This window comes from Tachyglossus aculeatus, chromosome 7, assembly GCF_015852505.1.
Source record: "Tachyglossus aculeatus isolate mTacAcu1 chromosome 7, mTacAcu1.pri, whole genome shotgun sequence".
Taxonomy (NCBI): domain Eukaryota; kingdom Metazoa; phylum Chordata; class Mammalia; order Monotremata; family Tachyglossidae; genus Tachyglossus; species Tachyglossus aculeatus.
In genome coordinates, this window is record NC_052072.1 from 57290070 (window position 1) to 57301244 (window position 11175).

At 42.5% G+C, this 11175-nt stretch overlaps 1 non-coding gene across 1 annotated transcript; it reads left to right on the forward strand.

The window, feature by feature from the left end:
* Positions 1 to 10727: 10727 nt before the first annotated feature.
* LOC119931029 lies at positions 10728 to 10866 on the forward strand. Its single transcript, XR_005451898.1, has one exon. It is a non-coding gene; the product is annotated as a small nucleolar RNA SNORA7 (small nucleolar RNA).
* The last annotated feature ends 309 nt before the right edge of the window (positions 10867 to 11175 follow it).

Consider the following 11175-nt stretch of genomic DNA (forward strand, 5'->3'; position numbering starts at 1 on the left):
TCAGTGACAACAGGATGTTTGAGGAAGCCATGTGATGATTGCCCAATTGCCATTTTTTGTTATAGTTGGACCATCTCACATCCCTAACTTTTTCCTCTATATCCCTAACTTTCCCTTTATGGGCTGACTTTTATTCCCTAAATTTATCCAAAACTCTCTTAAACATACAGAAATGTGTAATAATTTGCTATAAACTCATAGTAGGACTATCTGATAGCTTAGAGAAAAGTCTTATTTTGAACCAACTACCAAGGTAACGATTCTTAGATTTGGCTAACGGGAATATCATTTTTTACGTTTAGAGGAAAATGAAGTTGAATTCAAGTGCCAGGCCAGTGAATAATCTGTGGGAAGCTCATGTCCTAACAGATGACCTTCAAGTGTAAACTGGTGAAATATCAGAATAAAAAAGATAAATCTGATGAAGAAATGTGAGGTCCTACTGATTTAAGTCACTTCATACTGCCATTACTTAACAGAAATCATAAAGGAAGTTATTCTGAATTTCCTCAGTGTTTAGAATGGGCCTTTTGATATTTTGATTGATAACTTGTTTAAATCATTTGAGTGAGGAAATACCTATAAAGCCAGTCAATTAGGGGAAAACCTTGATCAGTTACTTCCCTACTGAAGGTTGATTCTGAATATATTATTCTAAAGTTTTAGTTAAAGCTGCAGAATCAAGGGCAGAAAAATGAAATTTTAAAGAATGTAAATCATTAATTGGTCAATGCAGGCAGGTTTTAAAAGCACATGTGACTTCACCTAAGATTTAAATAGATCAATATTCTTCTTCTTCTATTTCCTCATCTCCCACTCCCTTCTGTGTTTGCCCTTGAACATGAATTTACATCCTTTATTCACCCCTCCCTCAGCCCCATATCACTTATGTTCATGTCTGTAATTTTTTATTTATATTAATATCTGTATCCCACTCTAGACTGTCAGCTTACTGTAGGCAGGGAATGTTTCTATCAACTCAGTTATATTGTACTCTCCCAAGCACTGAATACAGTGCTCTGTACGTGGTAAGCACTGAATACATTTGATTGATTGGTTGATATTCATGTATAATGATAATATAGAAAGATAACTCCACCATATACATAAAAATGAACTTTTGGTCCACCTGAATTGGTTTGAGGTGGAAGTAACATAATGTTTTAAAGACTGAGGTTTAACATTGCTAACTGAAGATTCAAAAGTACTGGAGCATACAAGAATGTAAAGATTTCTTTCTCCATTTAGAGAAGAGAGGGAAAAAGAAATGGACAGACACGGGAAAAGAGGACAATTATCTATAAATGTGGAGAACGTGGGTGGGGCAAGCTGAAGAATAGGGGGGTGGTAGTAAGGGGAAGAGCTCCCCTAAAGTACTGAGGATGCTGAGTCCCTCCCCTATGTGCTCTTGATCCTACCCTGGTCCCCTCCTGTGGCAGCCAGCAGGAAGGAGGGGAAACCCACCTCAGGCCCCGATCAATACCCCATCGCCCCCAGGCCCTGCCACATCTCAGATGTGACCCCTGTCAGTGGTCAGGAGAAAGGGAATGTGGGCCTAATAATAATGGCACTTCTTAAGGGCCTATTATGAGTCAAGCACTGTTTTAAGCCTTGGAGTAGATAGAAGTTAATCAAATTGGACACAGTCCCTGTCCCACTTGGGGCTCATAGTCTAAAAGGGGGGAAAGAGGTGTGACTTCTCATTTTCCAGATGAGGAAACGGAGGCATAGAGAAATTAAGTGACTTGCCCAAGGTCACACAGCAGACACATGGCAGAGCCAGGATTAGAACTCAGTTCATCTAACTGCCAGGTCCATGCTCTTTCCACTAGGCCACAGTGTTTCTCTTCATAAATGACAGGAGCAGAGCAGCTTGAGAATATTAGCCCTAGGTATTACCTCTGCCAATGCCTGGAGTACATAAAATGACATAAAAGAAGGACACAAGGTGGGAGATGGCTTGTGAACTTAACTTGGGTCTCAAAATAGCCAGATAATAAATCACTGAATTCAAAACAAATATTGTCAAAACATTTTAGATCCAAACTTCTTAACAACACCAGAAATCAAATTAGCCCCCTGAAAATACCAGTTTTATTTGAAAAATCATGGTAGACATGGTCACAAGCCTTATCTTGTTTCTTTTGTAGATTTTTTTAACAACATGGGAAAATTAAATAACTTTAGTTACTCTGTTTTCAGTACTTTGTCATGGAAATTATTAACAACCAAATAAGCTTCCTTATATAGAAGTGTTGTTATAGAATGGGACATGGGAAACAGTTAATCAATCAACTGTGTTAATTGAGCACTTACTGTGTGAAAGCACTATACTAAGTACTTGGGCAAGTACAGTGTAACAATATAGCAAACAAATCCCCTGCCCACAATAAGCTTACAGTATAGAGGGGAAAACCTAATTATCTCTTAATGGGAGACACAGTGCATGTTATTCTCTGTGGTTCCTTGTCATTCATTCAAATTCATTGAGTGCTTAAGGTGTGAAAAGCACCATACTAAGCACTTGGGAGAGTACAATGTAATAATAAGCATCTGTAATTACTGGCTGCTAAACTTACAGGGTCTTCAAGTGAACTGGCTCCCATTTAATAAATATATTTATATCTGACCAGGCTTCTCCTCTCAGCATTGGACCCAAACATAAAGAAATGAAAGCCATTAATAAAAATTATGGTCAGTCAGTCACTCAGTCAATCATATTTATTGAGTGCTTACTGTGGGCAGAGCATGGTACTAACCACTTGGAAGAGTACAATACAATCATAATCAGGCCCATTCTCTGCCCACAATGAGCTCACAGTCCAGAGAAGCAGCATGATGTAGTGGATAGAGCATGGGCCTGAGAGTCAGAAGGCCATGGGTCCCACATGGGTCCGATATGGGACTCGCAGCCCAAATAGGAGGGAATAGATTTAATCCCTGTTAGAAGAATGCTTGGTACATTATAAGCGTTTAACAAATACCACAGTTATTATCCAGATTGCATAGTGACAAAATTCAGTGTTGGGGAACTGACTGTGCGAAACAGACAGGATGTGGTCAAGACTCAGTGCCTCAGCTAATCTATGATGAGGTTATGTAATTTACTTAGGTGTGAGCAGAAGTCCCCAGCTTCGTTGGGGAAAGATTTGCTTAAGTTCCTGTGGAATTTTTAGCAAAAGCAGGTAAGGGCCATCATTGACTGGGAAAAATAATTTTGTATGTAAGAGATGCTTTTGCTGCTCCAGTAGTTTCTTCTCTTATTCTGTGTTCTTCAGTTCAAATATGTTTGTGTTCAGAAGTTTTTGCTGCCCCGGGACACATTTGCCTAACTCTTTGCTTTGCTTAGAACAGTGCTTGGCACATAGTAAGTGCAGCACAATGCAGTGTATAGAGCATGGGCCTGGGAGTCAGAAGGTCATGGGTTCTAATTCTGACTCTGACACTTGTCTGCTGTGTGGCCTTGGGCAAGTCACTTCATTTCTCTGGACCTCAGTTTCCTCATTTGTAAAATAGGGATCAAGACTGTGAGCCCCATGTGGGTCAGGGACTGTGTCCAACCCAATTTGCTTGTATCCACCTCATTGCTTAGTACAGTGCCTGGCACATAGAAAGCACTTAATAAATGTCACAATTATTATCATTATTTTTGCTTTGGTTAGTAATGATGATGGTATTTATGAAGCCTGTACTATGCGCTAAGCATTGGGCTAAGCGTGGAGTAGAGACAAAATAACCAGATCGGACAGAGTCCCTATCCAACACAGGGCTCACAGTCTAAAAGGGAGGGAGAACAGATATTGAATCACCATTTTGCATGTGAGGAAACCGAGCCACAGAGAGGTTCAGTAACTTGCCCACACAGCAGGCAAGTGGCACGGTTGGGACTGGAATCTGGGTCTTTCTGCTTCCAGTGATGTGCTCATCTGTTTTTTCTGATGTGCTCGCCTAACTCTTTCCTCTCCAAATCTTACATCCCTTGGGTCAAGCAGCATAAAGAGGTCTGTGTCCTGCTGCTCTCCACCCCCCACCTTAAGGAGCCATGGGGATGGGATCCCATTGTATTCCCCCTTGGAAAGCAAAATGTCTCTCCCAGCCAACAGCTACAAACCTTAGTTCTTATTCCCTTGACTGGGTACAGGAATTTCCCACTATGCCTGAGGGAGATATATATGGTAGAATATGATTGAATACAATTAATATGATTGAATGAATGGAGCGGGTCTGCTGGATTAGTCTATCAAGCAGTTGCATTTATTGAGTGTTTTCAGTGTGCACAGAGCTGTACTAAGCACTTGGGAGAGTACAGTATAGCAGAATCGGTTGGAGAATGAGAATGGCTTAAGGGATAATTATCTAGACTGAAAGATCCTCTGGACTTTAAGCTTGTTATGGGCAAGGAACATATTTGTTAATTCTGTTATATTGTACTCACCCAAGTGCTTAGTACAGTACTCTGCACATAGTAATCACTCAATAAAATGATTGATTGGTTGAGAGAGCATGGGTCTGGGAGTCAGAAGGACCTTGGTTCTATTCCCTGCTCTGCCACTTGTCTGCTGTGTGGCCTTGGTTAAAGCACTTCACTTCTCTGGGTCTCAGTTCCCTCATCTGTAAAATGGGAATTAAGACTGAGCCCCATGTGGGACAGGGACTGTGTCCAATCTGATTTGCTTGTAATGCACTCCAGCGCTTAGTATTGTGCCTGGGATCTAGTAAGCACTTAACAGATACCAAAATTATTATTATTATTATTATTATTAGTTAGTAGACAAGTTTCCTGCCCACAGTGATCTTCCAGTCTAGAGCCCAGGGTAGCTGGGTACCTGCAGAGGGGTGTGCTGCATGGGCGTGGGTTAAGCTCAGGCTTACTGTTCTGGAATCACATGTGGTGGACCTCGGCCCAGAAGTCCTCCTGGCAATGAAACTCTCTTTCAGGTCTCCTCTGCCCCATTGTCCTCTCAGCATCCTCACCTTCCTTCCTTTTTCCCTCTCCTTCCTCCTCCCAATCAGGCTCAGCAGCTGTGGAAGCACCCATGATTGCTGCAGAAAATCAGCAGATGGCTTAGTTGAAGGAGAATCAGTGCACCTCAGTAGAAAGAGTATGACCCTTGTCCTTTAGAGGACTTGGGCTCTAATCCCCTCTCTGTCTGCTGTGTGATCTTGGAGAAGTGATTTAATTTCTCTGTGCTTCAGTTTCTCCATCTGTAAAATGGTGATTAGATGCCTGTTCTTACTTATATTTGGATTGTGAATCCCCTGAGGAAAAGAGACTACATCTGGGTCTAATTGTCTCGCAGCTACTCTAGTGCTTAGTACAGTGCTTGGCACATACGAAGTGCTTAACAATACCAGTTATCTTTATTATTGGTGCCAGCAGGTAACTGGAACAGCTATTTCCCCCTTCTCCTCATCTCATTCCATGTCTCCTCCCCCAAACCCTTAAATCATTATTTAAGCCTAGCGTTACCTAGTATTACCTAGAATATTCTGGTGTAAAAGTCATGCATTCAGTTACTTTAAGGGGCGGGATTGTATGTCCAAAATTTGGTAACTGTAGGCAATTGGGAAATAGGACCTGATTATCTTTTATCTACCCCAGAACTTAGTAGAGTGCTTGGCCCATAAGAAGTGCTTCTCAAAAACCACAAGAGAAGCAGCATGGCTTATTGGATAGAGCACGGGCCTGGGAATCAGAAGGACCTGGGTTCTAATGCCGCCTCCAACACGTCTGCTGTGTGACCTTGGACAAGTCACTTCACTTCTGTGGGCCTCAGTTATCTTATCTGTAAAATAGGGATTAAGAGTGTGAGACCCAGGTGGGTCAGGAACTGTGTCCAACCTGATTAACTTTTATTTACCTTGGTGCTTAGAACAGTGCTTGGCACATAATAAGCACTTAGCAAGAACCATAATTGCTATTATTATTACAGTTTTACAAAGCTAACTGGTTTGGAGTCTATGAACACGGGTAACCAAGGACATTTCAGTGAATGGAGTTCAGTTCTTCAGGTCTAGTAAGGGAAGAAAAGAGAAAGGAGAGGGAAGAAAGTTGGGAGGTAACATCCAGCGCTGCTGAACGCAGACTAGTGGCCTATAGAAACGATTTTACAGAATCCACATTTGCATTAATTATACTCATTCACTAAGAACATATTCACCAGTCAACATTAGGGAGGTTTGCTAATACTTTTCATTTCTATGATGCATGGAAGAACTATTTCCCATTCTATGCTCATTATAGATTTAACTGTCAACGCTCTGGGCATGTCACTCCCCTCCTCAAAAATCTCCAGTGGCTACCAATCAATCTGCGCATCAAGCAAAAACTCCTCACTCTTGGCTTCAAGGCTCTCCATCACCTCGCCCCCTCCTACCTCACCTCCCTTCTCTCCTTCTACAGCCCACCCCACACCCTCCGCTCCTCTGCCGCTAATCTCCTCACCGTGCCTCATTCTTGCCTGTCCCGCCATCGATCCCTGGCCTACATCATCCCCCGGGCCTGGAATGCCCTCCCTCTGCCCATCCGCCAAGCTAGCTCTCTTCCTCCCTTCAAGGCCCTACTGAGAGCTCACCTCCTCCAGGAGGCCTTCCCAGACTGAGCCCCTTCCTTCCTCTCCCCCTCGTCCCCCTCTCCATCCCCCCATCTTACCTCCTTCCCTTCCCCACAGCACCTGTATATATGTATGTATGTTTGTACATATTTATTACTCTATTATTTATTTATTTATTTATTTATCTTACTTGAACATATCTATTCTATTTATTTTATTTTGTTAGTATGTTTGGTTTCGTTCTCTGTCTCCCCCTTCTAGACTGTGAGCCCGCTGTGGGGTAGGGACTGTCTCTATATGTTGCCGACTTGTACTTCCCAAGTACTTAGTACAGTGCTCTGCACACAGTAAGCGCTCAATAAATACGATTGATTGATTGATTGATTGACTCATACCGTGGTGGGCTTTATAATAATTTTGGTATTTAAGCGCTTACTTTGTTCCAAGCACTGTACTAAGCACTGGGTAAATATAATCAGTTACCACATGGGGCTCATAGTCAACACTGAATTCTACTATCCAATAGAGAATAGTGGACTTAGAATGTGACAGGTGATTAACCACTCAATATTGAGCTCTAAACAAAGAGAATTTGTAGAACATTCATGAACATCTGCCTCTTTCACAGTGCCTGAACCATAAATGGAGAGAGCAACAGATTTTCTTGTGCTTTCCTTGTTAGAACGTTAGTTCATTATGGTAGTTAGGTTGTGTCATGTGGGAACTATTTCCGTCTAGAACAATATAAGGCTGCTTTCCGAATGGCAGGGGATGGGATCAAAGTGCACAAGGGTCACAAGCTTGTCAACAGCATCCCTGTCACTTCTGACAAAATAAGTAATAATAATAATAATAATAATAATAATAATGGCATTTGTTAATCGCTTACTATGTGCAAAGCACAGTTCTAAGCACTGGGGGGGGGGAATACAAGGTGATCACGTTGTCTCACGTGGGGCTCACAGTCTTAATCCCCATTTTACAGATGAGGGAACTGAGGCTCAGAGAATAATAATAATAATAATGATGGCATTTATTAAGCACTTACTATGTGCAAAGCACTGTTCTAAGCACTGGGGTAGATACAAGGTAATCAAGTTGTCCTGCATGGGGCTCACAGACTTAATCCCCATTTTCCAGATGAGGTCACTGAGGCCCAGAGCAGCGAAGTGACTTATCCAAAGTCACATGGCTGACAAGCGGCGGAGGCGGAATTTGAACCCATGACCTCTGACTCCCCAGCCCGGGCTATTTCCACTGAGCCATGCTGCTTCTCTGATAGAGTTAATAGACATGATCCCTGCCCACAAGGAGCTTGCAGTCTCGGGGGAGGAGGGAGACACACATTAAAAGAAGTCATGGGATATGTACATAAATGCTCTGGGGCTGAGGGTGGGGGGACTATCAGGGGCTTAAGGGGAACAGATCCAAGTGCTTAGATGATGCATAATCAATCAATCAATCGTATTTATTGAGTGCTTACTGTGTGCAGAGCACTGTACTAAGCGCTTGGGAAGTACAAGTTGGCAACATATAGAGACACTCCCTACCCAACAGTGGGCTCACAGTCTAGAAGAAGAAGTCCAGAAGCCAGCCGAGGCCCTGTAGAAATGAAGTGGAGAGGGTGGTGCCACAGAAATAAACAGGAAGCTGTTGGCCTGTCAGGGCAAGATTTAGAACAGCATTGCTGTGCATGGCTTGAGAATGAGATTACTGTTTACTAGGGTACAGGGCTGACTCATGCTTTCCATCACTTTCTCTTGTTTGATTTCTGATGTTTCACCCTCCAGGCTGTTGAGTCTTTTTCTCTAATGGGAGGTCTCTGACAGCCTCTATTTCCAGTTATTCTCTGAGAGTTGTCAAGGAGTCCCGTAATTTGTCACCTGAGAACTGATCCTCTGAGAACCTTATCTCCCTCCCAGAGACTCTGACACAGGCTCGTCCTCATCATCTCATGCAGGGGATTCAAGGACCCTTGCGTCTTCTCAGAAGAGAGGTCTGGGGTTCAAAACAATGCATTTTCCCTATTTTCTAGTTTGCTCTTTGGCATATCTGGTTCACAAATGTATTGGCTTAGTGTGCCAAAGGGAAAACACAATTATCCTTACTAGGCGGGATGAGGATTTGGCCCCGTGCCTAGTTTAACCTCCAGTGACGATATTCTTTTTTCCTGAGAGGGTCTCCTGGACAGTATTCCCTCCACTCTTGTTCTGCAAAGCAGGGATGGACTAGAAACTCACCTCTGGGAGAACTGGGTGGACTCAGTGCTTTTTTTAAAAATGGAATTTATTAAGCACTTACTATGTGCAAAGCACTGTTCTAAGTGCTGGGGAGTTTACAAGGTGATCAGGTTGTCCCACAGGGAGCTCCTGCTTTGTAGGATTTAGGGTTAAACTCTTCTGTCTTTCCACCATGTTAAGGATGCTGGCCATAGACTGCAAGCTCATTTTGGGCTGGGAACGTGTCTACCAAGTCTAATAATATTACTAATAATTGCAATATTTATTAAGCACTGACTATATGCCAGACACTGTACTAAGCATTGGGAAGAATACAAGCAAATCAGGACAGATACAGTCCCTATTCCTGCATGAGGCTCATAGTGTTAATCCCCATTTTACAGTCGAGGTAACTGAGGCATAGACTGTCACAGGCACTTAGTATAGTGCTTTGCACACAGTAAAAGCTCAAGAAATATGATTGATCTGCCCTTCACTCTCCCCAGCTCAGATCTCCCAGCCTCCATTCAATCAAGTTCTGTTTTAGAAATTGTAGCAGTAGTAGTAGTAATTGTGTGCTCAATAAATGCTGTTACTACTGCTATTACTATTACACTGCCTTGTTTTCCTCCGTATATACCATCATCTAATATTTTCAGTCATATATCTTTGATACAGAAACTATGGAATCAAAGCAATGGAGCATCTTTTTATCATTATTATTATTATACTGGTTAAGCACCTACTAAATGTCAAGCACTGTTCCAAGCACTGAGGTGGATACAAGTTAATCAGGTTAGACATAGTTCCTATTTCATATGTGACTTTCAGTTTAAGTAGCGAGGAAAACAAACAGCTTTTGAATCCTTGTTTTACAGATGAGAAAATTTAGGCCCAGAGATATGAAGTGACTTACCCAAGTCACACAGAAGGTAAGTTGCAAAAATGTGGTTAGAACCCACGTCCTCTGACTTCCAGGTCGGTGCTCTTTCCACTAGTCCATGCTGCTGCTCTTTTCTTCATCATGGGCAGTTCATCAACCACTAGAAACATTCTGGCTTTCTTTTGACCCCACTACTAAAATTACATTCCAAGTGAAGCAAAATGAATATTAATTTCTGTGATAGATCAGAAGGAGAAGTAGCATGACCTGGTGGAAAGATCCTGAGCCTGCGAGTTGGAAGGACTTGGGTTTCTAGTCCCCACTCCACCACTTGTCTCTTGTGTGACATTGGATGTCATTTAACTACTCTATGCCTCAGCTTCTTCATCTGCAAAACGGGGATTCAATACCTGTTCTCCCTCCTACATAGACTTTGAGCCCCATGTCGGACTTGATTACAATGTGTAACAAATATCACAATTATTGTTACTTTGGAACAGGAACAGAAGATTCCCTAGTGGAGTGAATAACTATGGAGGTCAGTAAAGTGAGGAGGGGTGTAACTCCTGAGGTAAGAAACAATGCTAATGAGGAAAGGTCTTTTATAAAGAGAACAGAAGAAGAAAGTTCATGGGTTCCTGGACTACTGGAAGACGTTTGAAGGTCAGAAAGAGAGGGTAAATTTCTGTTATGAAACTGAAAGACAGGTGGTGGAATGGGATCAAAATCCAGGTCCTCTGGACTCCCAATCCTGTTCTCTATCCATTAGGTGACACTCCTTCTCATGATACCACAGAGTTGGCAGACTCTGTGTTTCCTGACCACAACAAGCTTACAGTCGAGAGTGGGATACAAATGTTAATAAAAATAAATACTTTGCTAATAACCCAGAAGGTCTGTCCCTCATTTCAATATTTGGTTATGCAATATTTGGCTCGTTCTCCTGAAAGGTCTGGTCCATTACTACAAGAAACTCCAGGAAAGGGTCCTAAACAATTTTGGCAATTCCCTTTCTGGTCCAGAGGGCCAGAATCTTACTCATAATGATTTTGTGAGTCACTGAGGTGCCCATCCTTCCTTAGGATCGCTCCTGGAGAGTTTCTAGGACTCTACCAGTCTCGGCTAGGGGAAGGAGAGTCAAGCAGAGGTATACCCATTCTATTCCTAGCTTGGACAGTGGCTAGAAAGTAGAAGGCAATCTGCTGCAAGTCAAAACTCACCTGTACTGGCAAGTAGTGGCATAAGAGACAGTCAAGGGTGGGGACTCAAGTTTATTGTGTGGAAGAAGGCAATGGTAAACCATTTCTGTATTTTTACCAAGAAAACTCTATGGATACACAACCAGAATGATTGGTAGAACAGATGGAGGTGGGGTGTTCTGGGAGAGATGTGTCCATGGAATTGCTATGGGTTGGAAATGACTCAACAGCATAGGACAAGACATAAGGTGCCCATAGAATTGTAGGCTTTGTGAATTAGGCTCATATGGGGCTCTTTAAGGGGGAAGAGAAAGGGGAAT